Below are 25,628 nucleotides of genomic sequence, written 5' to 3'. Positions count from 1 at the left end.
AAGAGAATTTGAAAATAATAGGCAGTAGTGTCAAATTCCACAGATAAGCAAAGAAAAACTAAAGACTGAAAGGAATGATCACCCTTGGTAGTTTGCAAATTTGGTCACCTTTGCCAGAGGAGTTTCAGGAGACAAGATGAGGCACAGAAAACTACAGAGTTCAAGAGTAAAAATAAGGTAAAGAAATAGAGTCAGGAAACGTTAATCCATTCTTTCAAAGACTAGAAAGAAAAAGGCAGTAACCTGAGAGGAAATAAAGGCAGTAGTTCTGGTTTTTTCTAATTTTGTGCTCTCTTTTCTAAGATGCAGAGAAAGAGCTAAAACAGCAGATTAAAAATAAGAAAATGGTGGGAAGAATAGCTACAGCAAGATACCACAGGATATAAGATGAGGATGGGCTTCCAGTCCCATGATGAGGCCTGGAATGCTAGACAGGAAAACAAGGCAGACATTCTGATTTACAGCTGAGTCACGAAGAAGGTGGTAGCTTGACAGGCACATTGCTCAGGGCTCTAGCCCTGGGAACACTGGACACTACTGCAGGCTCCACTCACCCACCTTAGTCGGGACTGGCTAAACCTGCAGGATGTGGGAATTGTGCTTGCAGCTGAACGGGGCTGTAGAAAGCAGGGACTAGGTCTTATTAGATGTTATGAGCAAACTCAACCAGCAAGATTATTGAGACAGTGGGCAATACAAATAATTTCAAAAATATAAATGCAATGAAAATGTCTGTAATATTTACTCAATAGCTTAATTTAAAAACTCATTTTTAAAATTCTCATCATCTAGCACAGAGCCTGGCACATAACAGACATCAGCGCACACAAGTGAATGATGTTGTGGGACCGATTCAGGGCAATATCCCAAGAGACAGAACACCTGTGGAAGGCAGGCTCTGCAGTGTTTCCAATGACCTGGATAGAAAAATCTCCTTCCTATGGGACCAGGAGGGTGGAAAAACCTAATTGTCCCTACTGAAAACAAAAGAGGACAACATGACTGTGAGGGGTCTTAATGATAACATTTTAAAAAAAACATTAATTTTTATTAAAAACATTAAAAAAACATTAATTTTTATCAAGAACAGTATATGTATGGCACTGTGCTGATGAGGTTATAAGAATTACCATATCTTAACCTCATTACAACACACAACAGGTACATTTATTCCCATTTCAGAGATGAAGAAACTCAGTTTTCTTCAGAGGTTAAGTAACTTGTCCCAGTTCACATAGATAATAAAGAACCAAGACTACTGAACCCAAGTCAGTAGCACTCAATATGATGAGTAGTGATAGTAGTGGTAGTAGTAGTAACAGCAGGAACAATAGCAGCTAACAAACACTCTTATAGCTCTTACTATGTGATAGGCAATGTTCTAAGGGTTTCATATTTATTAACCTTCACAACTACTTTATGAAGTAAATGTAATCATTTTACAAAGCAAGAAAGTAAACACAGAGGGGTTAGGTAGTTTTCCCAAGACCACACAGCTACTAAGTGGTGGGGCCAGGATTCAAATTTAACCATTACCCTATACAGCCTCTCTCCTATTCATTTTCTCTAAGCTAAGATGCAATATACTGTGTTTTTCAAACTGTTGTTCATGACATCAATGTATTGGTTTATGACAAGCAAGTTTTGTTGTAAATGAAAAGACTAGAATAGAATGGACTACTCCACTCTTTTCCCAATACCTTCTCTAGTGCTGGACGAGATGGCCAACATCCTGGGTGAACTACAAGAAAAGCATATGTAATGGATGTGTTTGTTTAGTTTTGTAATGGATGGGGAAGGAATCAATCAAATTTAACAGTGAAAAATATTCAAAAACTTATTCATGGAGCACAAATCAGAAAATCTGTTTCTTCTTCTTTAAATGTAAAAGTTGTATAGAATAGATAAATGTTTAAGAATTATTCAAAGTAACAGTAAAGTCAATTTCAATAAAGAAAACCCAAAGAATAATCTATTTTTTTGAAGAAATCAACACTTCAGGGAAACAAGAATATGATGAAAAGGGTCAGGGATTGAAAACAGAAAGCTGAAAAAGATGCTCAATTTAACTCCAATAAGAGAAAAAAATGTAGCCACAAGGGGGAGACAACAGTTACTAGAGCCTTCTGAAGAACTGAAAATAAATAATATACAAATTGCAGTTTTTTTCAAGAATATCACAGTAAGAGGGCTTCCCTGGTGGCACAGTGGTTGAGAGTCCGCCTGCCGATGCAGGGGACACAGGTTCGTGCCCCGGTCCGGGAAGATCCCACATGCCGCGGAGCGGCTGGGCCCGTGAGTCATGGCCACTGAGCCTGCATGTCCGGAGCCTGTGCTCCCCAACGGGAAAGGCCACAATAGTGAGAGGCCCGCGTACCGCAAAAAAAAAAAAGAATATCACAGTAAGAAAAAAATTCACTTTTTAACAATGAATTATAACGTGGGTAGGAACTGTATCTTAAAATAACTCTTTATGCAAACATAGCTAAAGCCAAGAAAATGGAACAAGGAATGCAAATCAGACAACTATTGCAACCAAAAAAACGGAAGTCTCGGGCTTCCCTGGTGGCGCAGTGGTTGAGAGTCCACCTGCCGATGCAGGGGACATGGGTTCGTGCCCCGGTCCGGGGGGACCCACATGCCGCGGAGCGGCTGGGCCCGTGAGCCATGGCTGCTGAGCCTGCGCGTCCGGAGCCTGTGCTCTGCAACGGGAGAGGCCACAACAGTGAGAGGCCCGTGTACCGCAAAAAACAAAAAAAAAAAAAAAAAAAAAAAAAAAAAAAAACAAAAAAACGGAAGTCTCTTGTACGCTGAGTCAAAGATACTTCTTACCACCTAAAGGAATTAGAGGTAGCTAAGAAATCAACAAAAGGAAAATGAAAAGCAATTCTCTAAACAGGAAGATGACATAAGAACACTGGAAGTAGAACTGTCTGATTCAGATGATGCAGACAGAAGTTCTAAAAGCAGTTTGGGAAAGAAATCCTAAGTAAAAGGAGAGATACTGTCAGCTTCATCATTAAAAGTAAGTTATGGAACAAATAAGGAAAAACGAAGCTATAAAATGACAACTGGGAAATTTTTAGTGAGATAAGACGACAGACGAAGGAAGACATTTTTGCAAAGACGTAGCAGGTGAAGTTCAGGGAAATCTAAAACTTATTAGAGAACAAATAGAAGGCAAAGAGATGTTGGAAGAGTACACAAATAAATGTAGGCATTGATTGTTTGAAGAAGAAAAACAGCAAGGAGGGCTGCCCTGGTGGCGCAGTGGTTGAGAGTCCGCCTGCCGATGCAGGGGACATGGGTTCGTGCCCCGGTCCGGGAAGATCCCACATGCCGCGGAGCGGCTAGGCCCGTGAGCCACGGCCGCTGAGCCTGCGCGTCCAGAGCCTGTGCTCCGCAACGGGAGAGGCCACGACAGTGAGAGGCCCGCGTACCGCAAAAAAAAAAAACAAACAGCAAGGAGAAATTCTGATTGATGTAATTGAAAAATCAAAATCAAAACTGTCTGAAGGTGAAAAATAATTATATTATTTGGGGTGAATTACAAAATAATACTGGAATGGACCACTGTGAGGGAAAATGCCAGCAAAGGAGGACAGAAGTTGCAGATAACCTCAAAAGGCTTTATCGGAATTCTATTATCAAACCACCGATGAAAGATTAAGGTAGATTAAAGACAGTAAAATGTTGACAGACTCAGTCTTTTCATGTGAAGTAAGTGATTCCATTTGTGTGTAGTAATGGTCTTACTTGTCAGACCAAAGAAACGAGGCATGTCACATTCAGTGGACTTAGAGTAATAAACTTGCCTGCAATGTTTTTTCAAACCTGAAACAGTACTATAAAATGTAATTATTTTATGTAAACATTTTTGCCTTTGTGTTTCATATAAGGAAAACCAGTGTAGAACCTAAGACAGTTACAGCTTCAGCAGTTGTTATAATGTTCAGTTGGATTTTTAAAATTAATTTTGCAACATTTCACTGAGTCATTTTTATATATTTTGGAAACTAGATTTATTTTTAAAAAAGCAGTTTACTTATTTAAAAAAGCAGTTTTTCCCTACTTAATAATGAATCAATACCTTTGCTACATATACAGCAATAAGAATAGAACAGAAAATATCAGAAGGCATCATGCATAGTGAAAGTACTTCATGACACTTTAGTTTCAGTTATGTGTATATATGTGCGTGCAGCATGTAAAATGTTCTGATTATAAGTTTTAAAATACACAAGGATAAAACATTTTATTGCAACATCTAAGAAACTTGTAAAATGTAAAGACCCTACTGACAAACTTTTCCATATATAAAAAAAAAACCTTGCACACTGGCTGCCACTCATCCATAGGACTGCTCCCCTCATTCTTCCCCTTTCCCCAGACCTGAGTAGACACTGTCACCTGATGGCCAGTGTAAACAATTGTATGTCTTTGGGGCCCTGTTCACACATCTCCTCTCCCTCACCCCACCTTCAAGATTTAGTCTCTTTAGCCTTAAAAGGAATGTGTGCACACAAGTCACCATTTTGTCTGTCTCCACTCTCATGAGTAATCCCATTCCATACAATCTCTTATTCTAGCACTATCCATAAAATTTTCTACAATAACGGAAATGTTCTATATCTGCCCTGTCCTATACAGTAGTCACTAACCACAAGTGGCTCTTGAGCCTTAGAATATGACTACAGTAGCTAAGGAAATAAATTTTTATTTTTATTTACTTTTAACTCATTTAAATTTAAAAGCTACACGTGGCTAGAGGCTACCATAATGGACAGCACAGTCTTATACACAAACTTAAAAACCAAATATTTATCCATCTCTCCTTCTGTCTTTTCAAATTCTTGCCCAGTTACTACTTCAGAGAAAAAAAAACAAAAAATCCTCTTGTTGGGACTTCCCTGGTGGCGCAGTGGTTAAGAATCCACCTGCCAATGCAGGGGACATGGGTTCGAGCCCTGGTCCAGGAAGATCCCACATGCCGCGGAGCAACTAAGCCTGTGCGCCACAACTACTGAGCCTGTTCTCTAGAGCCCACGAGCCACAAGTACTGAAGCCCGCACCGCCTAGAGCCCGTGCTCCGCAACGAGAAGCCACCGCAGTGAGAAGCCTGTGCACCGCAATGAAGAGTAGCCCCCACTTGACACAACTAGAGAAAGCCCACGTGCAGCAACGAAGACCCAACACAACCAAAAATAAATTAAAAAAAAAAATCCTGTTTATTTTCACTCCACTTATAAATCACAAAACGTGCCTGAGGAAGACAGATAAGCCTTGAAAATTAGATAAACAGTTAAAAATGGCTTATCATGAAAAATATTTTAAAGTAAAATTAGATATAATAAATAAAGTGCTATAAACAATCTCTATATCCTTAAAAATGCCACTCTGTCATACAGTGTACTTTAAATTTAATAAACCAGAACTTTGGAATTGGGAAATTACAGATCATATAAGAAATTGAGTCCAGAGAAGTTAAAAGAATTTCCATTCAGATTCTGTTGACCACAGAGCCAGCTTTTCTAACACAGAAAAGAAACCTAGAAATTCTAGAAATTTCTAGAAATTCTTACCTAGAAATTCTTTCAGAATTCACTCAACAACCATTTACAACAAATTACTAGATACAAAGAACAATAACACAGAAATCCTGCTCTCAAGCCCCTCATTCTTTTTAAATGTCCACCTATCTCCTTAATACTCATCTAATAAAACTTGATTTTCTTCACATATCAATTAAAAAGCATAATTTCAATCAATTTTATTTTCTGGATTTAATTACTAACATCCAATGGTGTTACTGTCTATTATTTTGGGTTGACAAACATAAAATAATGGTTTTATGAGAAAATAGCTTTCCAAGTATTAAATAAAACATCTTTAAGTTTGGAAATTACTATAATTCAATTCTAAAGACATTTCTCTGTAAAAACAAAGTATGGAGTTATTTTTAAGTTTGCTTTTAAATATGCTAGTTATAGTATATAAGTAAGCTTCTCAGAAAAAACTTTCTAAACTTTAGTTATAATTACCGCTTAATTATTAGTTTTAATTGAAAATATTAAAATAGTAACCTATTTCAGGATAGTAGGAATTGTAGTATTGGTAGAAAACATTCAAATAATATACCAGCAGTCTAAGGTTTTGGTACCTTCAAGAAATAATTTAGACAGGAAAGAATACCCTAAACAATCCCTCAAGTCATTCAGTCTATTTCAGGTCTCTAAGCCAATCTGATACATTATTGCAGAAAAATTAAAATGTTTTTAAATCTCAAGAAAATAAATTTGGGGCCTTAGTTTAACTTTAGCAATTTTAGTTGATGAGCTCAAAAGGGTTAACAGTGTGATAAGGCCACACACAGGCAATCTTAGACTACACTAAAAGAAATGCACCATGGGGTTTCCCTGGTGGTGCAGTGGTTGAGAGTCCGCCTGCCGATGCAGGGGACGCGGGTTCGTGCCCCGGTCCAGGCAGATCCCACATGCTGCGGAGCGGCTGGGCCCGTGAGCCATGGCCGCTGAGCCTGCGCGTCCGGAGCCTGTGCTCTGCAACGGGTGAGGCCACGACAGTGAGAGGCCTGCGTACCAAAAAAAAAAAAACAAGGACCCCAACATATTTGGGTTTTTTTAATTCTTAAAGATGTAGGAAAAAACACTCAGTAAAAGCTGAGGGAAGAAATAAAAGTTACTAAAGAACCTAAATATGTTATGACTACAATTCTAGTAAAAAGGTGTTTTGGTTTTTTTCTTTACCTTGGACATAGCAGTATGTAGAAAGAGTCTTCCTCTAATTACATAGCAAATGAGACACAGCAACTAGGGGTTGCTGATAAAGAACTGAAATATTAAAAACACTATGCACAATCCCCAAATCGTGTTTACTTCAGTAACACAAATAATAATTTCATAACTACTTCAATAACAAATAATTTCATAAACTATGACTGAAAAAAAGTTAAAGGCTGAGGCCTGAGTATCAACCACACCTTAAAATCAAAGTACATTTATATTTAACCTATGCTGGCAACTGGTCAATACAACGCAAGGAACGCTTCAGTGACAAGAAAATACATATGATAATATTCTAGACACAACTTTTTTCTCTATTATGAAAGTAACTTTAAGTAAAATTATGTTAGGTAAGAATAAGCAACTTAGTAAACAAATTAAAAACTAATCATTTTACTGTGAAAGGTAGTTTTCAAATACTACAATTAAACTTGCCAGTCACAATATGATTAAACGAGAATACACATAAAGTACTTCAAAAACAAAACTATAAAGCAGAAATACATCTTTACCCAAAATGACTATATGGTAATACTGCAAAATGTCTCACTATCAAACGTTGAAATACCAAATGCTTGAAGGATACTTCTGGGCTTATAAAATTAACAAAACTTAGGTTAGTCCTTAGTGGGGCTTGATCCTCTTTTAGTACTTAGAAAATCCAAATATATCACAACACTGTCAGTTTGTCCTTCCAACCCCTTAGGAACTAGCTCTTTCTCTATTTCATGCCTGGTACTGCTTAAGGTCTACTTGTGGTCTACGTCACTTCTCTCCTCCACTCATGAAAGCTTCCTGACACTTGGCATATAATCCCCATGTGCTGCCCAAAGTTACTGCTCTGGACTCATCCAGAGTTGCCCAAACCCTCCAGCCCCATCTGGGGAACAGTAGGCAACCCAGCTCAGTCATTAGTTCCTTGGCAATGGCAAGTACTTGCTTCTAACCATCCTCTTCTGCACTCTCTTATTATGAGTAGGAGAATACAATGTTTCCTACTCATCTAGGTACTCTGTCTATATGATGGCTGTCTATTCTCCTAGTTTCCTTTAGATCTCTCCAACTCGTGGAATACAATGCACATGTCAATTTGTAATAATTCTCAACTCTGTCCTGTGTTCTCCAACACTACCTCATTTCTTAATCTAGAATCTTATCATCTAGAGCCAGTATTCTAGCATAAATTTCCTTAATTCCCTACCTTCAGTTTCTTCCCCTTCAATTCATCCCTATAGTTTTCCCAGAGTTGATATTTAAAATCATAAATCTGGGGCTTCCCTGGTGGCGCAGTGGTTGAGAGTCTGCCTGCTGATGCGGGGGACGCGGGTTCATGCCCCGGTCTGGGGGGATCCCACGTGCCACGGAGCAGCTGGGCCCGTGAGCCATGGACGCTGGGCCTGTGCGTCAGGAGCCTGTGTTCCGCGGTGGGAGAGGCCGCGGCGGTGAGAGGCCGGTGTACCGCAGAAAAAGAAAAAGAAAAATCATATATCTGATGTCACTCCTCAATTTAAAATCCTTCAGTGGTCCTCCAAAGAACAAACACCTTAAAACAGTACTAACAACAGCAGGTGACAGCTGCTGAGAAGTTGTATGCCAGGTACCTGCATTACCTCATTTAAATCTCACAACAATCCTACAGTGTAGATATATTCACTATTCTTATTTTCCAGATTTAAGCAAAACGAAACTTGGAAAAATCACATGATCTGTCCATAGCCACACAGTAAGAAAATGCAGCTAAGATTACAAAAGCCTTCAAAATCTGGCTTTTACTCCTTTGCAGCAGCTCTCTCCCACAACTACCCAATAAACCCTGCCTTCCACTTATATTAAACCACCCAAAGATATGTGACCATACTATGATCTTTCAGGACTCCTTACCAGTCTTGGTACCATACTACCCCCCTTGGCTCAAAATGCCCACTCACCCACCTTGGTCCACCTTGGGAACTCTCTCTGAAGACTTTTTCCTTTCTTTCTTACCTCCTCCACAAGGGAGGTTCCTAGGCAGAACAATATAAGCCAAAATGATACACACACCCCACTCTAAACTTCAAAATGCTACAATACAGAATGCTCAAATAGATTTTCCAAGGTAATTTCCAGGTGAGAATATAGTGCCAGCCTCATAAACTCTACATTTATCAGAAAAGTAAATAAAGATCAACAATGTAGCAAGAGCAAAGGCTAATAAAAATACATTTAATACTTTTGCAAAACATTCACAACATGTAAAATTCAATTATTTTGAAATATGTGGTAAATCATCCCGAATATAAAGGATCAAATTTAAAAATACTTTCTTCTGCAAGTTTGGACTTCTTTAAATGTAACAAGCAAGATAAATTCTACAAAATTTTACAAAATCTGTTAGCAAACCAAGACAAAATTCAAGAAACTAAAGAGCTCTTCTATGACTATATCTGGGATCAGAAAATGACGATTCAATACTAAACAACTTGTGCTTATGAATCATATTAGATGATGTAGAGGTACAGGGATTATGTTACCACATCTGCAGCATCAGCATATTAGGCCTGCATCTTCCAGGAACATGCAACAATAATATCAGGAGTCTCTTTTGGGTATTAACTGAGTTTAAACAGCATTTCTTCAAGGTACTACTCAAATATATTAGCTTACAATTCCCCACGCCAAAGCTCCTATTTTCATCTATTCACAGCCTCAAGATCTTCCTGCTTAAGGGTTAAGCTAAGAAAGGAAGAAGTCTTCAGAGTTTCCATGGTGGACCAAGGTGGGTGAGTGGGTATTTTGAGCCAAGGAGGTAGTATGGTACCAAGACTGGTAAGGAGTCCTGAAAGATAGTAGTATGGTCACAGATCCTTGGGTGGTTTGGTATAAGTGGAAAGCAGGGTTTATACTTAATTGCTCTTTAACTGGCATTTGGACACAAAGCACCAAGTGTTACTTTCAAAGTTTTAATCTCTTTTCTAGCTCATTAAGAAAATGTCCTATAAGAGCACTTCTAGAACTTATCCATATATCTTTTCTTGCTTTTCCCCACTAATCCTTACAAATCATATTCTTAACTCTTAAGCAAATTTCTTGTAAAAAGCATAAACTACTTCTTAACAATATCACCTAACAGAGATATTTAGGAAATTGACCTTTAATGGTTCAAGCACTATTCTAGGGTGGCATATCCAAAATTATTTTGCCTTTGACATTCCTACTGGATACAACCAACATGTATTTCCTGTAGAATATCCAGGACCAAGCAGAAGAATTACTTTCAAAGGGTTTTTTTTACAATGGTCTACTCAGGATATTAGAGCCTGGCCGAAGGAAACAGTAAGGAGAATGGAGAAGGAAAAGCTCCATCAGCAGAACTTGACAGGCAAAGGAAAATGAACAGAAGTCAAGATGATTCTCAGGTTTACAATTTGGGTAACTGAGTGACTGGCAGCATCACTAACCATGGCAGGAAATGAAGTGAATACATAAGTCTGGAGAAGACCACGTACTAATTTTTGATGTTTTAAATTTCAGGTTTTCTGCTGAACTATCAGGTAGGCATTCTAAATAGCAAACTTAAGGACTGTAATGCTCAAGAGAGAAACTAGGGTGGATAAAAGAACACAGATATGAGATAACAAAAAATAATATGTTCAAGAAAGCATAACAATGAAGAAAAAAAAAGTCAGGCTGAAACCTTGGAAAACATGAACATTAAGGGACAGGAGTTAGTAATGATAGCTGAGAAGGAAGAGGTAAGAAAGAGAAACAGGAGAGAGTGATATCATGGAAGCCAAGAAAAAGAGGGTATCAAGAACATGGGCACGACGAGCTCAATGGTTCACTCAGGATTTAACAATTAGGAACTATGTCCAAGGTTAATACAATTTCAACAAGTAGAGGAAGCAAAAGTAATAAAAACACTGTTGGGAGAAGGAAACAAAAAAGGAAGAGTGCAAAGTGTATTTGGCAAAGTGTATTTGGAACAGAATGTAGAAGAGTTTTGCTGGAATGGAAAGTTCATGTAGCAGAAGACAAGACAGGAAGTCTGGGCCAAAGACTTTGCATTCAAGATTTTATTCTATTTTAGATTTTATTCTGTGAGGAAGAAGAAAGACAAGTAGCTTTTCTTTTTTCTTTTTGAAACAACTACCCTGGTGACAACATTCATGATGAACTGGAATGACGAGAGTTACAAGCTATTAAGCAGTCTTAAAATTATCTAAACATAGTAATGAGGACCTGAAAGAGGTTGGCAGTAGACAAAGTAAGAATTAAGAGATACATGAAGGAGAGATATTCTCTAAGCCCAGTGTGCCCTAGATATTCCACTATTACTATATTATTATACTCATCACATTGCACCATAATCATCTGTGGACTGGAGTATAATAATAATCATAGGGCTTCCCTGGTGGCAGAGTGGTTGGGAGTCCATCTGCCAATGCAGGGGACACGGGTTCAAGCCCTGGTCCGGGAAGATCCCACATGCTGCAGAGCAGCTGAGCCTGTGTGCCACAGCTACTGAGGCTGCACTCTAGAGCCCGCGAGCCACAACTACTGAGCCCGCTGGCCGCAACTACTGAAGCCCGCACGCCTAGAGCCCGTGCTCTGCAATAAGAGAAGCCACCACAATGAGAAGCCCGTGCACTGCAACGAAGAGTAGCCCCCGCTCGCCGCAACTAGAGAAGGCCCGCACACAGCAACGAAGACCCAACGCAGCCAGAAACAAAATAAATAAAATAAATTTTTAAAAATAATCATATTATTATACTCATCACATTGCATCATAATCATTCGTGGACTGGGACCCTCTCTTATTCGGCCTCTCATTACTAGAACTAACAAAACAGGACACAGGAAGAGGCCAAAAAAATTTTGTTGAATTACAATAGAACTCAGTAATGATAAAATATAGAAGTGGGACTTAAAGTTACTGCAGAGAAACCTAAGTGACTACAAGACGGTAATATAGAAAACACTAATGGAGAAGTTAAGATCAAGTTTAGGGAATGAGTTTAAAATATGTTTAGGATGAGACGTGTCTAAGGACAACATTCAAATAGAAATATCAAACAGCAAAAAATGAAACCACAGAAGGAAAAAAAAACCCATAGGGATTAGGGGTGCCAACCCTCCATTCAGCCAAAAATCCAAGTACAACTTACAGTAAGCCCTCCCTATACTTGGTCCCTCTGCATCACAGATTTCACCAGCTAAGATCCTGTAGTACTATAGTATCTACTCTTGAAAAAATTCCACACATAAGTGGACCCATGCAGTTCAAACTTGTGTTGTTCAAGGGTAAACTGCATTCAGATATTCAAACAAAAAAGAGAATTTTGAGATACATCATGAAATCATCAACAAATCTTATTATTTGCTCATAAGAACAAATATTTAACAAAATACCAATTTCCTAAGACACTTTGGGGGTATGACTCTATCTTTAAGAATGCTATCTGAATTGCTTACTTGCATATTCTGTAAAAATTAAATTGATGTAAAAGCCCAACCAAATAGGTCAATCAAAACTGGGTCAATAGGGCTTCCCTGGTGGCAGAGTGGTTAAAAATCCGCCTGCCAATGCAGGGGACATGGGTTCGAGCCCTGGTCCGGGAAGATTCCACATGCCGCAGAGCAACTAAGCCCATGCGCCACAACTACTGAGCCCATGCTCTAGAGCCCGAGAGCCACAACTACTGAGCCCACAAACCTAGAGCCCATGCTTCGTAACAAGAGAAGCCACTGCAATAAGAAGCCCACGCACCGCAACGAAGAGTAGCCCCCACTCGCCGCAACTACAGAAAGCCCACACGCAGCATAGAGAAAGCCCGCCTGCAGCAACGAAGACCCAACGCAGCCAAAAATAAATAAATAAAATAAATTTGTTTAAAAAAAACTGAGTCAATACTAAATAATTACTTGCTTTATTTATTCATTCATTCAAAAATATTTATTGAGTGACTATCAGTTTGCATTGGGACAAGGGGAACCAGATACAAAGCAAATAAAGTAACATATAGCAAATACTACAACAAAGTCACTGCAAAATGTAAAGAAACACAGGTAACACAGAACAAAGAATATAATGGAGGATGGGCAGAGAAGGCATGATGAAAATAGACCTAGAAGCTGTCCTGGAAGAGGAGACACCTATGTTGGGCTTTTTAAAAGATGAAGTGATTTAACAAGAAGATAGCTAAGAAGCTGAATGGTATTCTGGAACAAAAGGAATAGTATGTGCAAAAGCATGGAGATGTCAAAAAGAGTTTCTCATCTTCATGGAAACATGACAGATATGTCATGGCACAGCTCATGGAAGACTTTCTGTACACTGATAAGGAATCTGACCCTTATCCTATAGTCCTGTGGTAAGAAACATCAGATGTGCATTAGAATGCCCTACGGAGTACTCCAAATCCCCTAAAGCAGAGTGCAAGTGCAGGCAGGAGATGGAGAAGCAAAAAACAGGGCAGAGCCACAGAAGATTTTTAAGCAATAACAAAACTTGTTTCAGAAATCCAAAAGTCAGTAGCAGTGGCTAAGGGAAGAAAACCTCGAGGAAAACTGAAGAAGATTAAGAAGCGATTGCAATAATGCTCCAGCACTAAATACTGACAACTACCTACTCAAACATAAATGAACCACAGAAAGAGGCACATAAATGCTGTAACTGTAATATGCGCTTTGAACCATGAGTTTCAGAATTCATCTCTGATAACAACTCAATAATCAGAAGCAATTACAGTAAAAGTACAATCAGGAACATTAAAAAAAAAGGGAAAAAGAGTGGCCACCAAATTTTCCCCTTAAACGTACTTCATCTATACTTTAATTTAAAAGGTTTTTTTTATTAAAAAAAATTTTTTTTCTTTTTAAAAAAGATACTTCATAATAAAACTACCATAGCAGGCAGAGATTACTAAATCCAAATTTAGAACCTACCAAATGGCTACTAGCACTGTGCAAAACTACTGAGAATGATAATCAGTAAAAAGTTACCAGAGGGCTTCCCTGGTGGCGCAGTGGTTGAGAGTCCGCCTGCCGATGCAGGGGACACGGGTTCGTGCCCCGGTCTGGGAAGATTCCACATGCCACGGAGCAGCTAGGCCCGTGAGCCATGGCCGCTGAGCCTGTGCGTCTGGAGCCTGTGCTCCACAATGGGAGAGGCCACAACAGTGAGAGGCCCGCGTACCGCAAAAAAAAAAAAAAGTTACCAGAGAAAAACTGGTCAATAACAACAACAACAAAGATTATTTAACGGATTCCTAATAATTCATTAAAAATTTTGTTACCCACATATAAAAACAACAGTTTTGAACTGATGAAAATTCACCAAACTGGGGGGAAGGGATGTTCTTTAATACCTATCTCCACTAGCCACTGTCTTCATTTGAAAAAATATAGGTCAGTACATAAGGACACATATATGATAATGACAGACCTTAGGGTCACAGATAAGGATAAAATTAATTTCATTTATTTTTCAAAGAAATAGTTCCTGTAATTTTTTTTCTCTCTACTGGGTCATTCCATCAGCTACAAATATACTAGAAAAGCACCCATCTTTTAAAAAAATTAAAATTCCTTGACTCCACATCCCCTCCAGCCAGCACCCTGTTTTTCCTCAGTTTCAGTTGAGACTCCTTGAAAACACTGGCTGTCTCCAATTTCTCTCCTACAGGTCCCTCTTAAACCCTCTCCAATCAAGTTTTCATCTCCATTAATCCACCATGAACAACTTAAGGTCACCAATGATTTTCCTTTTTTGTTTGTTTGGTTTTTTTTTTGGTTGTGCCACGAGGAATGAGGAATCCTCATTCCCTGACCAGGGATCAAACCCATGCCCCCTGCAATGAGTACACAAGTGCGGAGTCCTAACCACTGGACCTCCAAGGAATTCCCACCAATGATTTTCATATTGTTAAATCTAAGTCACATCTTAGTCCCCGATCTAACTGCAGCCAACAAAACTGATCATTCACTTCCCCCTTCTTAAAACATTTCACTTGGCTTCAGAGATAACCACTCACTCTTCATTTTCCTTCTTTGGAGGGTGCTTCTTACTCTCATTTTTTAGCTCTAGCACTAACTCTCTCTCCAGGTCCCTCTCTCTCATTAGAGGACCCCAAGGCAAAGTCTCTGACTTCTCCAGTCACACTCACTTCCTAGATTATCTTAATCAGTTCTAATGGTATTAAATACTATCTCTATGCCAATGACTGGAAATTTATATCCCCAGCCCCTCCTCTGAACTGAAATGCAGACTCATGTATACCCAGCTGTCTAGACAGTATCTCCACTTGGACTGCTAACATATCCAAAACTGAACGCATTACTCCCCCTAAAACCTGCTTCTCCTGCAGTCTTCCCCATCTCGGTAAACTCCATTCTTTCAGTGGTTCAGGTCAAAACCTACAACCCACATCTAATCCACCATCAAATTCTGTTGGCTCTGCCTTCAAAATATACTGTGAGCACTTCTCCTAACCCTGCCTAAAATCACCATCATCTCCCACATGGCATTATTGCTGAAGCCTGCTGAATTATCTCATTATGCCCGCCTATGACATTCTCTACACACCAGTGGAAAGGTCTATTTAAAACAAGTCAAAATCAATGGATGGCTTCCCACTTTCAGGGTAAAAGCCAAAAAGTTCTATTGGCCTGTAAGGCCATATATGATCTATTTTGCACTCCCACTACCATTCCTTTGGCCCCTTCACCCACCTCTCTGGCCTCATCTTCCACCAATCATTCCTCACAAGGCCTCCAATGATCTGTTTATCACTCCTCAAACAGGACAAGCATGCTTCAGACAAAAGACATCTGCACTCTTATTCCATCTTCCTCAAATGCTCTCCCCTAATATCTGTACAAATTAGATCACAACCTCACTTCTTCCACATCTCTGCTCACCACTGATCACTGCAGCATCCCCTGTGTTCTTTTCACCTTATTCTGCTTTGTTTTTTTCCACAGCAGTATAATAGCTGACATATTGCATACATACTTGTTTATTTTCTGTATCTTATTATTAGAATATAAGTTCCACAAGGTCAGAAAATGTGTTTTCTTCACTGCACCATTACTAGCAAGTGCCCAGCTGGTATTTGTTGAATGGAAAGATGGCATGAATGAGGAAAATCCAGATTCAGGATCTGGTCTCAAAGTCTGGGTTGAGGAAACTTACAGTGTAGAAATCCTCAAGTAGTGAAAAAAACATCAACTGCAAAAGTGGCCACAACAATGGCCAAGTCTACATGTCTAGCTGATGCCAATAATAAATAAGGGCTGACAAGTCCAGACTATCTTAAAATAAAGAAAATAAGCTTGAGATAAAATGTTTAAATAAAAATAAAAGAAAGAAGAAGAAATGACCATCCCTGCCTCGCTATTCCCTGTAAAGAAATACCACCTGGATATGTTTCCTGTAAGCTGGCCTACCAAGTTAGACCAAAATATTACCAGACCCATTCTACACACTTAAATAGCTGTTAGGAATAGTCCCTGCTTTTCTAAGGTATGGGCTTCTGAGAAAATTGTAACTCCCAACCCTAACGCTGGCTGCCAAGGCATAATGGTCAGAGAAAGCTCTCAAATTTCCCCAAAGCACTCAGGCTGCAACCAAATATCATTAATGTAATGACAACAACAATTCAAAGTACCTTCTGGTGTCTGCCTATCTTCATTTTCTCTAGTGTATGCACTAGGGTATCTGTCATCAAGAGACTGTGGTATCTTGATATGGGGGGAGGGAGGTGTGTGGAGGGGGGAGAAGGGGAGAGAGAGAAAGAGGGGGAGGGAAAGAGAGAGAGAGCAAATTCAAAGAAACAGGACCTGGATTTATTTTTTTCCATTTTAAAGAGAGGTAGATTGCCAGGGAATAGAAAGCATCTGTTAAGATACAAGATGTCACCTGGGCTCTTCAATATGACACCAAAACAGAGATCACAGAGGAACCAAAACCCTAAGAAATCCAGCATTCCTCAGCTAAAGAGCTGTCTTGCATCTCCCATTACCATACATAGAATTGAAGAGATGGCGCAGGAGACCATGCCAAAATGGACAGCTGAGAGCAGTAATGGGGGAGGGAAGAGTGGTAACAACCATGGAAAAGCAGGGGAGAGGAATAATTACCCATGTTTTTTCTCTTTTCCCCCTTCCTATTCTACTTACCAAGTATAGAAGAAACTGGGCAGATGAATACAAGGAAGGACAACACAGACAGTGAAGGATAACGATGCTCTGAAGCAAAAGGTAGCAGAAGAAATCATGCACAAATTCCTTTTCTAAGTCACTCTTCGAAAAACAAACATGAAGTTATGAACTGACCGAGGAAATTTAAAATTTAAAACAAATTCCCACACTTTAGATAATAACAGAACTATACAAAGAGAAGAGAGATTCTTAATTATTTGGAATGATGGTCCTGGGGCATTTTTAAGATCAACAATCCTCAAAGATGATCTAAATATTTTCGAACTAACTTACTGATCAACATGGGAAAGGTGAAAATCCTTCACTTTCATGGACGCAGGCTTTAAGAATTCTCTGGCTTCCCAATGGCTCCAAATCTCAAAATAACCCATTTGAAGTCAGAGAGGTAACTCTGGGGGCATTCAAAGGCAATCAACTCAGCAGAGAAGAGCTAAAAACTCAGAGATTACACCTATCATACTCTTGATTGGTCAATTCACTTAAAAACAAAGGAGCGTTCTGATTGGTTGCTCTCTATAGGCTGAGTCACGCCCCAGCATCAGCACCTGTAGCAAGAAGATGGTAGAAGGTAAAAGAGGGCACAGGATACTCTGAGAAAGGGGGAGGGGCGGGGGGCCGGGGCGGGGGGCGGGGAGGTCAGTAACAAAGGAAAGACGATTTAATGCCATGCAGCCACTGGCCATCAGCAAATCACAGTAGTGCACGCGAACCAAAACTGTTTGTAGCGTGAGGTGGCATTCCGTGTTTACTTCTGTGCGAATACTTCCCTCTCCTTAAGGCTCCTCTTCTAATCCTGCACTGATGGCTCTTCCCCCTCCTCCCTGACAACTGTCATTCTCTAGAGCTTCTCTTCCTCCAGCCACTTTTTGATTTTGGTGATTTGGTGTTTCCTACCCCCAGTTCAGTCTCTTGCCATCTTCCTGAATTAGCTCATCCTGTATTAGCTCATGCTTTCTACTCAGTCCCTGTCCTTGACAAGTACATAACCCAGTGGGGGAGTTAGTTGTGTCACTAAGTTAGGTACAATAAATCCCAGTCAATGCTATGAAAGAAATATAACAAAGCGCTGTGAGCGCATATTCATCTGTCATTACCCCACTTGATAACGTCCAAATCAACACTCCAGCTTCCCACTCTCTTATCAGTTACTAAGCCCCACAGCTTTCCATAATACCCCTGATCTCCACTTCCAACTTGCAGTTTAGGCTTCATTTCTCATTAGACCTATTTCAACCACTTCCTATCAGAAACATAATTCAATATATTTCCACTTTGCCACATCAGCCATCTCCCTAAAAGATATAACATACTATATCATCCCTTTGCTTTGAAACATCTAATATTTTTCCAGTACCTAAGAGATAAAGTTCAAATCCTTAGCAGAGAAAATAAAGTAATATAATATACTTTTCAAATAGAGCCCTTTAAAAGCAGGCTGTTTGAGTTCTGGTTCCGATGCTTCCTAGCTGTGTTACCTTTGGCGGGTCACCTTACCTCTCTTTCTCATGTGCAAAATGAGGATATGAAAAGAACCTACATCTTAGGGTTGTTATGAGGATTAAGTAAGAAATTCTATCCAAGTACCAGCAAAGTAACCAGCACTCAATCAATGTTAATTACTACACCAGGGTTGTCTCATCTATCTAGAATGTCTTACTCCCAAAGGAAGAAGATAACCAAGGTTTTATTTTCGTACATTTTAGAATGATTAATAAAAGTTAAATCAGAAATGATCTTCTAGTTAATCCGGAAACAACAAAAACTTCAATTAACCAAAAACTGCTTTCATGAAATTTTTGCCTAAGTTTACTATAACTTATTAAAAAACAAATACCCATTTATTAAAAAAACTAGGTTAGTTTCGTTTTGTTTTGTTTCCTATTCAAGTTCAAGAAGAAAAAAGGCAGCAGTTTACCAATGGAAACTCACTTAGATATTTATAAGAATGTGATTCTCTATAGTATAAAATCCACAAAAATTAAATGCAATCTCAATTGCATATATTATTGTTAAAGATATATACATATAACAAAAAGAACCATAGAAGCTTAAGAAAATAAAAATATGCATCAGATGGTAGAGTGACATTTGTTCGTAGAGCTCACAATCAAAAGATGAAATCACACACAAAAATTGTCAATGATTTTTTTTTGGTTTTTGTTGTTGTGGTCAATGACTTTAATAATTTTAAAACTGCAAAGTCTACAACAATAAAAATAACAAAAATAAAACAGATCACAAACATATTTCAAGAGAATAATATATTTATGATGCTAGGTACTAATGAAAATTGGTAAGAAGAGTCCAGTAAATTTATGGGCAAAGGACAAACAATTCATACAAAGGAGGAAATAAAATGAGAGAAATACTGCACTTCCTTTTCTATTGTGAATAGTGATCTTAGACAGCAGGTACCCTTATACCCATTTGAAAAAAAAAAAAGTTAAAAACAAAAGCCTGTAAAAGATAAAACTGGTCAACCAAACTGCTGGAAGCAGTAAAAAAAAAAAATACTACCTTTCAGAAACAAACCTAGCAATATTTTTCAAAAGTGACAAAACCCTTCATACCTTTTGACCTTATAATCCCCCGCCTGGGGCTTTAGTCTAAAGGAAAGAAGCAAAACAAAGGACATCTCCATGTTAACTGCATCCCGTGAAAAACGGGAAGCAGCTGAGATGTCCAATAATTATAAATAAGTAAATAAATCAACTCACTGTAACACTGTATGATAATTTAAATATATAAAAACTATAGCAGTAAGAAAACATAAATATGAAGGCAAAAATTGAACTGTAATGCTGTGATTACAGTACAAAATCATGTATATATGATGAGAAATGAATAAGAGAATATTTTAAGTTTATTTTTTTTCCTTATTTCTTTGACCATTAAGTTGTCTGTTAGAATTGATCAGGCCTCCCATAGGAAGTACACATTTCAAAACTAACTTTTCAAAGGCATAAAACCACAATTTTTCTTTTCCAAAAAACCTATCACATAGAAGTAATCAGATAGACTCTTTTCACGTACAGACTAGCGATACATGTAATTTTAGCCATGCTATTAGCCAGCTGTAACCTTATTTTATTAAATCTCATTTTACCATCAAAATGTAACTATATGTGGGGGTCTCCATATGGTGAGCAGAAGCCACTTATTAAGGAGCACTCTATCCAGCAATGAGGTCAAAAACCCCAGACGAATGGAATAGTGGAGGTTAGGTTTCTCCTATATCCTAAAATGAATCATCATGTTTCTTAGCCTCAAGGGCTCTAAGACCCTAGAAGCAGCAGGCAATTAAGCAGCCAAAGAGATTGAAAGTGGAAGCTGATTTGCTCTCCCTCTGAAAATTGACAACTTCCTCATTTTCCCCCAAAGCACCATGGAATAATGAAAAATACACAAGTGTGACATCAGGAGATGTGGGATACAAGTGACTCTTAGTAACTTCAAGTAAGTTTCTTGCCCTTTGGGGTGTCAGTCGTTTAACAGGTAAAATTTTTAAAGTTGAAACAAATAATCTATGAATTCTTTCAAGTTCAATATCCTACTAATAGACCCCTTTAACCAATATACGTCCAACTCTCTCAAAATCTCCCACTCTGATTATAAAACAAGACTTAGAAGTAGGCAACTGGGGGCAAGGACACAGATGGTCAAAAGACCTGGATTGTATCCCATCTCTGTCCCCTTCTACCTGCATGACCTTGGGCAAATTTCTTTGTCTTAAAGTCCTAAATTAAAGAAACAGCAAGGGCTTCCCTGATGGTGCAGTGGTTGAGGGTCCGCCTGCCGATGCAGGGGACATGGGTTCGTGCCCCCGTCCGGGAAGATCCCGCATGCGGCGGAGCGGCTGGGCCCGTGGGCCATGGCTGCTGAGCCTGCGCGTCCAGAGCCTGTGCTCCTTAACGGGAGAGGCCACAACAGTGAGAGGCCCATGTACCGCAAAAAAAAAAAAAAAAAAATTAAAGAAACAGCAATACTTACTGGCCATATTCTTTTTATTCTTGTGTCATAAAACATATTGGTTTTTTTCTGTCTTAAGTGGGGTTTCATTCCTAACCAGCAACAACAATTTTGACTTTATTCCTGGAAATTTTAAAGTACCTTGTGCAGTCACCGCTTCTAAGTTTTCTAACACAGAAAGAGGTAGTTAATACACTTTACCTATAAACTATATTCAAGATTAGGAGCATTCCTCAAAAGTTCATTCAGTAAACAGTTTGTGAGCACCTGTGCCATAAAACAGCATGTGTTAGAGTTGCAAAGGTCCCTTCCCTTAAGAAGCCCAAAAGTCTGGTGAACACAGCCATATTAACAAATCATTAACTACCAACTGACAAGTCCTAACTGCAGAATGTACAATGTACTAGTGGATCAGTGAAGACAAGTGAGATAAGATGTCTGGACAAGATTCAGAGGTGATAATTTGGTCAGGTCTTGAAGGGTAAGTTGTTTACTAGATGGAGAAGAATTCTCAATAGAGGCAACAGTGTAAAACCACAAAGGAAGATGACATCTTCAGAGAACTCTAAGTAGTCTTTATTCAGAGGGCAGGCAAAATGGTAGAAGATGAAATGAGAAACAAAGACAAGTACGAGAAATCGTGAAGGGCTCTGACTTTTATCAAATACAGATTATGAAGAGTCACTGCCAGACTTTTAAACATGAAATCAAAGTCCCCTCTTCTTCCCCAATCAAAGTTGAGTCAAGACAACAAACAGAAAATGAAGGTCTGGATGTGAAAAGGTACAATAAATTGCCTTGTTGTGTTTTTTTAAACGGAGAGTTCCTGCTGTTCAGGATGGCTTCTAGCAGTTTCTTACTACGGCGTATTAATACAACACTTAAGTAAAACAGTATGAATTACAGCTAAAGGTTCAAGAAAGTGTGTGTTTACCCAAAGATTATTTGACATCAGTGTTGTTGAGAACACTATAGAAAACAAGCAAATAAGAAAATACTAAAGATACTAAGTAATAAATTAAGAGAGGCAAACAGTAATAACATCTAAGACTGACTTCAGGCAAAATATTCAGGAATGTTTAAATCCTTATAATACATATATTGATTACAGATAAGACATGTTTTTTGTGACTATCTTTTGCAGAAGGCAAGTATCTTAAATGCCTTTTGGTTAAAGAAGATGTGCCACAACCAAACTCTCTTTAAAACTAGTCTAGAAGATGATGCTTAAGAAGAAGAAAAAGAAAAAACTGGCAAAATTAATAGGTTCCATTAATATTTTAATGCTCAGGAAAAAAAGGGAGAAAAGAAATGCCTTTCAAAAGGTTATTTTGGAAAGCCTAAGCTCCATTTATCTCACCAATGGGAGTGAAACACAGACATTCCAATCTGGGACTACGAAGAGTCCCTGCATCAGTAATTTCCCACTGTTCAGGCCTAGTCTAGGAACAGCAAGCCTAACTGGCTGGGTAGCCCACAAAGATGAATTTGCAATTACTGAAATTCAAACTCAAGCTTAGCCGTCAAATGCTCCCTCAAAGGAGTCATTCTCCCTTTGCCTGACAAAAAAGAGTAGGTGCATTAAAAAATATATATATATGTATAAAAACAGCAGATGTCTAAAAAGGAGAGAGAAGAAGCATCTGACCCTATGGCAACGGTGTGGTCCACCAAAGTTTTGTCTCAGGATGTGTTTAGGGTGTGTCTTTGTTTGGGCCCAGTAATTAAAAAAAAAAAAACCCACAGTCATTCGGGGCACCCCGGTACTTGGTACTTTCCCTATCATCCCTCACTAGCATCCTGGCTCTGAAATCACTGGGTATCTCAGCCTCGCCCTGATTTCTCCTTGAGAGAGGGCCGCAGCCGCAGCGGCCCACGGGCCCTGATATGCCTGTCACAGCCCCAGGGGCGAGGGGCGTCCGACCTCCCCGCTCCACGCCTGCCTGCCCTCAGGCGGCTCGCGGAGACTCCAGAGGGTCGCTCCGGAGGGCAGGAGGCCGGAGGACGCCACGGCCCTATCCCGGGCGCCCGGACCTGGGCCCCGGACCGCGCCCCCTGCCCAGGGCTGCCGCGGGCGCTCGCCCCGCCCCGACTCCGGCCCCTGCTCCCGCCCCGACCCCGACTCTCACCGTGCGGAGGTCGCGCTGCCTCCTCAGCCGCGGCCCGGCTGCGGGTCGCCCAGCGACCTACAAGCCAAAGGACGGCAGGTGAGGCGAGGAGCCGCCCGTCACATCCCCGCTGGCCCAGCCGCCCGACCCACAGCAGCCAGCATCACGTCCACGGCCTGAGGGAGCGCTGGACTCCAGAGCCACCGCGCCCCCTCCCTCGGCCGGCGCCCGCCTGGACTCCGCCCTCCGGGGCCCCCGAACCGCGCGCGCGCAGCCCCGCCCCCCCGAGACGCCCTGCGCAGGCGCGAACCTCACGAGGTTAGGCCCCGCCTTTGGGCCCGCCCCTGCCGCCTGACTCCGGCTTCTGCCCATTTCTGGCACCGCCCCCGCCCTCTCGCCAGCCTTTCCCAGGCTACGCCCCCACTTCAGGACCCGCCCCCTTCCACTGACCTTGCCTCTCTGCCCCCTGACTCAGGCCTTTCCTGCGCCCAACTTGTGACGCCAGCCTGGTGGTTGACGCACCTATAGCCGGCCTCCTGGACCAACATTTGCCTCTTTACCTCGGTCAAACCTGTCAACTAAACCTCCTGACCCCGAAAAGTTAGGAGTAGTCTGAGCTTTGGGACTGACATGGGCTCCTCTCCCACATTTCGGTGAGGTGGACAGATCTAACATTTTGTTTTCAGGTCCATCCCTGTTTTCTGCCCTCCGGTGCTTACTCTAGATAATGCCGGATCTTACTGAGAACCAACACTCTGCCGGATCTTACTGAGATTGAGTGGAAGAAATAGGCACACCGGAGTGCTGAGAGTGGAAACAGCTTCATGACATAATCAATCTGGGTTTCTTTTGCCGGAAGCCAGGTCCTCCTGCCCTCTGGGACTTCCATCAGCCATAGGCCTTCTCTTCCCCTCCTTTCTCCCTTGATGGCTTGGCTTGTTGAGTGCCCTTGCCCCTGGAAGCCTCCCTGGTCTAGCTGGATGTAAAAGCCCTGGAGGTTCCCCTGTCTGGCAATAGACTTACCTGAATCCCTGTAGGCCACGCTTATCAGCAGCTCCACTGCAGTAAATAACTTTGAGGATTTCTTGAGAAATACTGATTTCTTTCATGCCTCCAGATCAGTGATACTCCAAGGGGAAAGGGAGTGGAAAGTACCAGACTGATATGAGGGGGCATGCCTGATTTGTAGAACCAGACTTCTCTTAATAATATACTTTTATATTTGGAAAATAGTGTCATGTTTAAAATCAACCCATAAAGTTAAAGATTGAATTTCTTGGAAGATAAGATGTATGCTTAAAATGTAGAGAAAGACTAGAACTAAACACTCTACGATTTATCTCTGGATTAAGTAGACTAGAACTAAACACTCTACGATTTATCTCTGGATTAAGTCAGGTCATTAGGCAAACACCAGACTGAACACTTGAACACACCCCTCAAGAACATCCCTCAAGAAATGCAGTTACTGGACTTCCCTGGTGGCGCAGTGGTTGGGAGTCCGCCTGCCGATGCAGGGGACGCGGGTTCGTGCCCCGGTCCGGGAGGATCCCGCGTGCTGCGGAGCGGCTGGGCCCGTGAGCCGTGGCCGCTGGGCCTGTGAATCCGGGGCCTGTGCTCCGCGGTGGGAGAGGCCGCAACGGTGAGAGGCCCGCGTACCAAAAAAAAAAAGAAAAAAGAAATGCAGTTACCAGCATGTGCTTTGGGGTTTATGCCATCAGCTAAATTGAGAGGTGGTACAAGAAATGTCTCCTCGAGCTTCCCTGGGCACAGTGGTTAAGAATCTGCCTGCCAATGCAGGGGACACGGGTTCAAGCCCTGGTCCAGGAAGATCCCACATGCTGCAGAGCAACTAAGCCCGTGTGCCACAACGACTGAGCCTGTGCTGTAGAGCCCGCAAGCCACAACTACTGAGCCTGCCTGCTGCAACTACTGAAGCCGGCGGACCTAGAGCCCATGCTCTGCAACAAGAGAAGCCACCGCAATGAGAAGCCCGCGCACCGCAACAAAGAGTAGCCCCCACTCGACGCAACCAGAGAAAACCCACACGCAGTAGCGAAGACCCAACGCAGCCAAAAATAAAAATAAATAGATTATTTAATTAATTTAAAAAAAGAAAGAAATGTCTCCTAACAGCTTGTATGCGGGAATTGGAGAAGATGCTACATACTAGACAGTCTGCATGTGAGGATCTAGGAAAGGAACATCTCTGTTCCAAAAACCAGAAAGAGCTATGCTATAGCTCTTATATAGGTTGCTATCTTGTGATTCTCTAAAGACGTGAAGTGATTATGTTTTCTCTTTTCTTTAGCAGCTCTTAAATACTGTCACCTTTCCCTTCTTCCTCTACAAAGGTTACTGGGGGCTTGCTGTGTATGAATATTTCCCAACTTCATCTAATTTTCCTTATTGCTGTTTAGTCTTTATCCCAATTTCCTCATTTACTTGGTTGTTATCATGTCACATTAGTTCTGTCAGGCACATCAAGCTATATATAGAAAAGCTTTTAATATTAAATATAAATATATTGTATATACATATTATATATATC

General features: G+C 40.6%; 1 protein-coding gene across 2 annotated transcripts in view; it reads right to left on the bottom strand.

The window, feature by feature from the left end:
* The window catches only part of CCSER2 (coiled-coil serine rich protein 2), a 164,908-nt gene extending 141,639 nt beyond the window's left edge, over nt 1-23,269 (bottom strand). For both annotated transcript variants that reach the window (XM_082673855.1, XM_082673856.1), the window contains exon 1: nt 23,099-23,269. The gene's annotated coding sequence lies outside the window, so the exon portion shown is untranslated. The remainder of the gene's footprint in view (nt 1-23,098) is intronic.
* Between the last annotated feature and the right edge of the window lie 2,359 nt (nt 23,270-25,628).

This window comes from Grampus griseus (assembly GCF_964374135.1).
Source record: "Grampus griseus genome assembly, chromosome: 16".
NCBI classification, from domain to species: Eukaryota; Metazoa; Chordata; class Mammalia; order Artiodactyla; family Delphinidae; genus Grampus; species Grampus griseus.
Note: the sequence above shows the minus strand (reverse complement) of the source record. Positions and strands in the feature narration are given on the sequence as shown.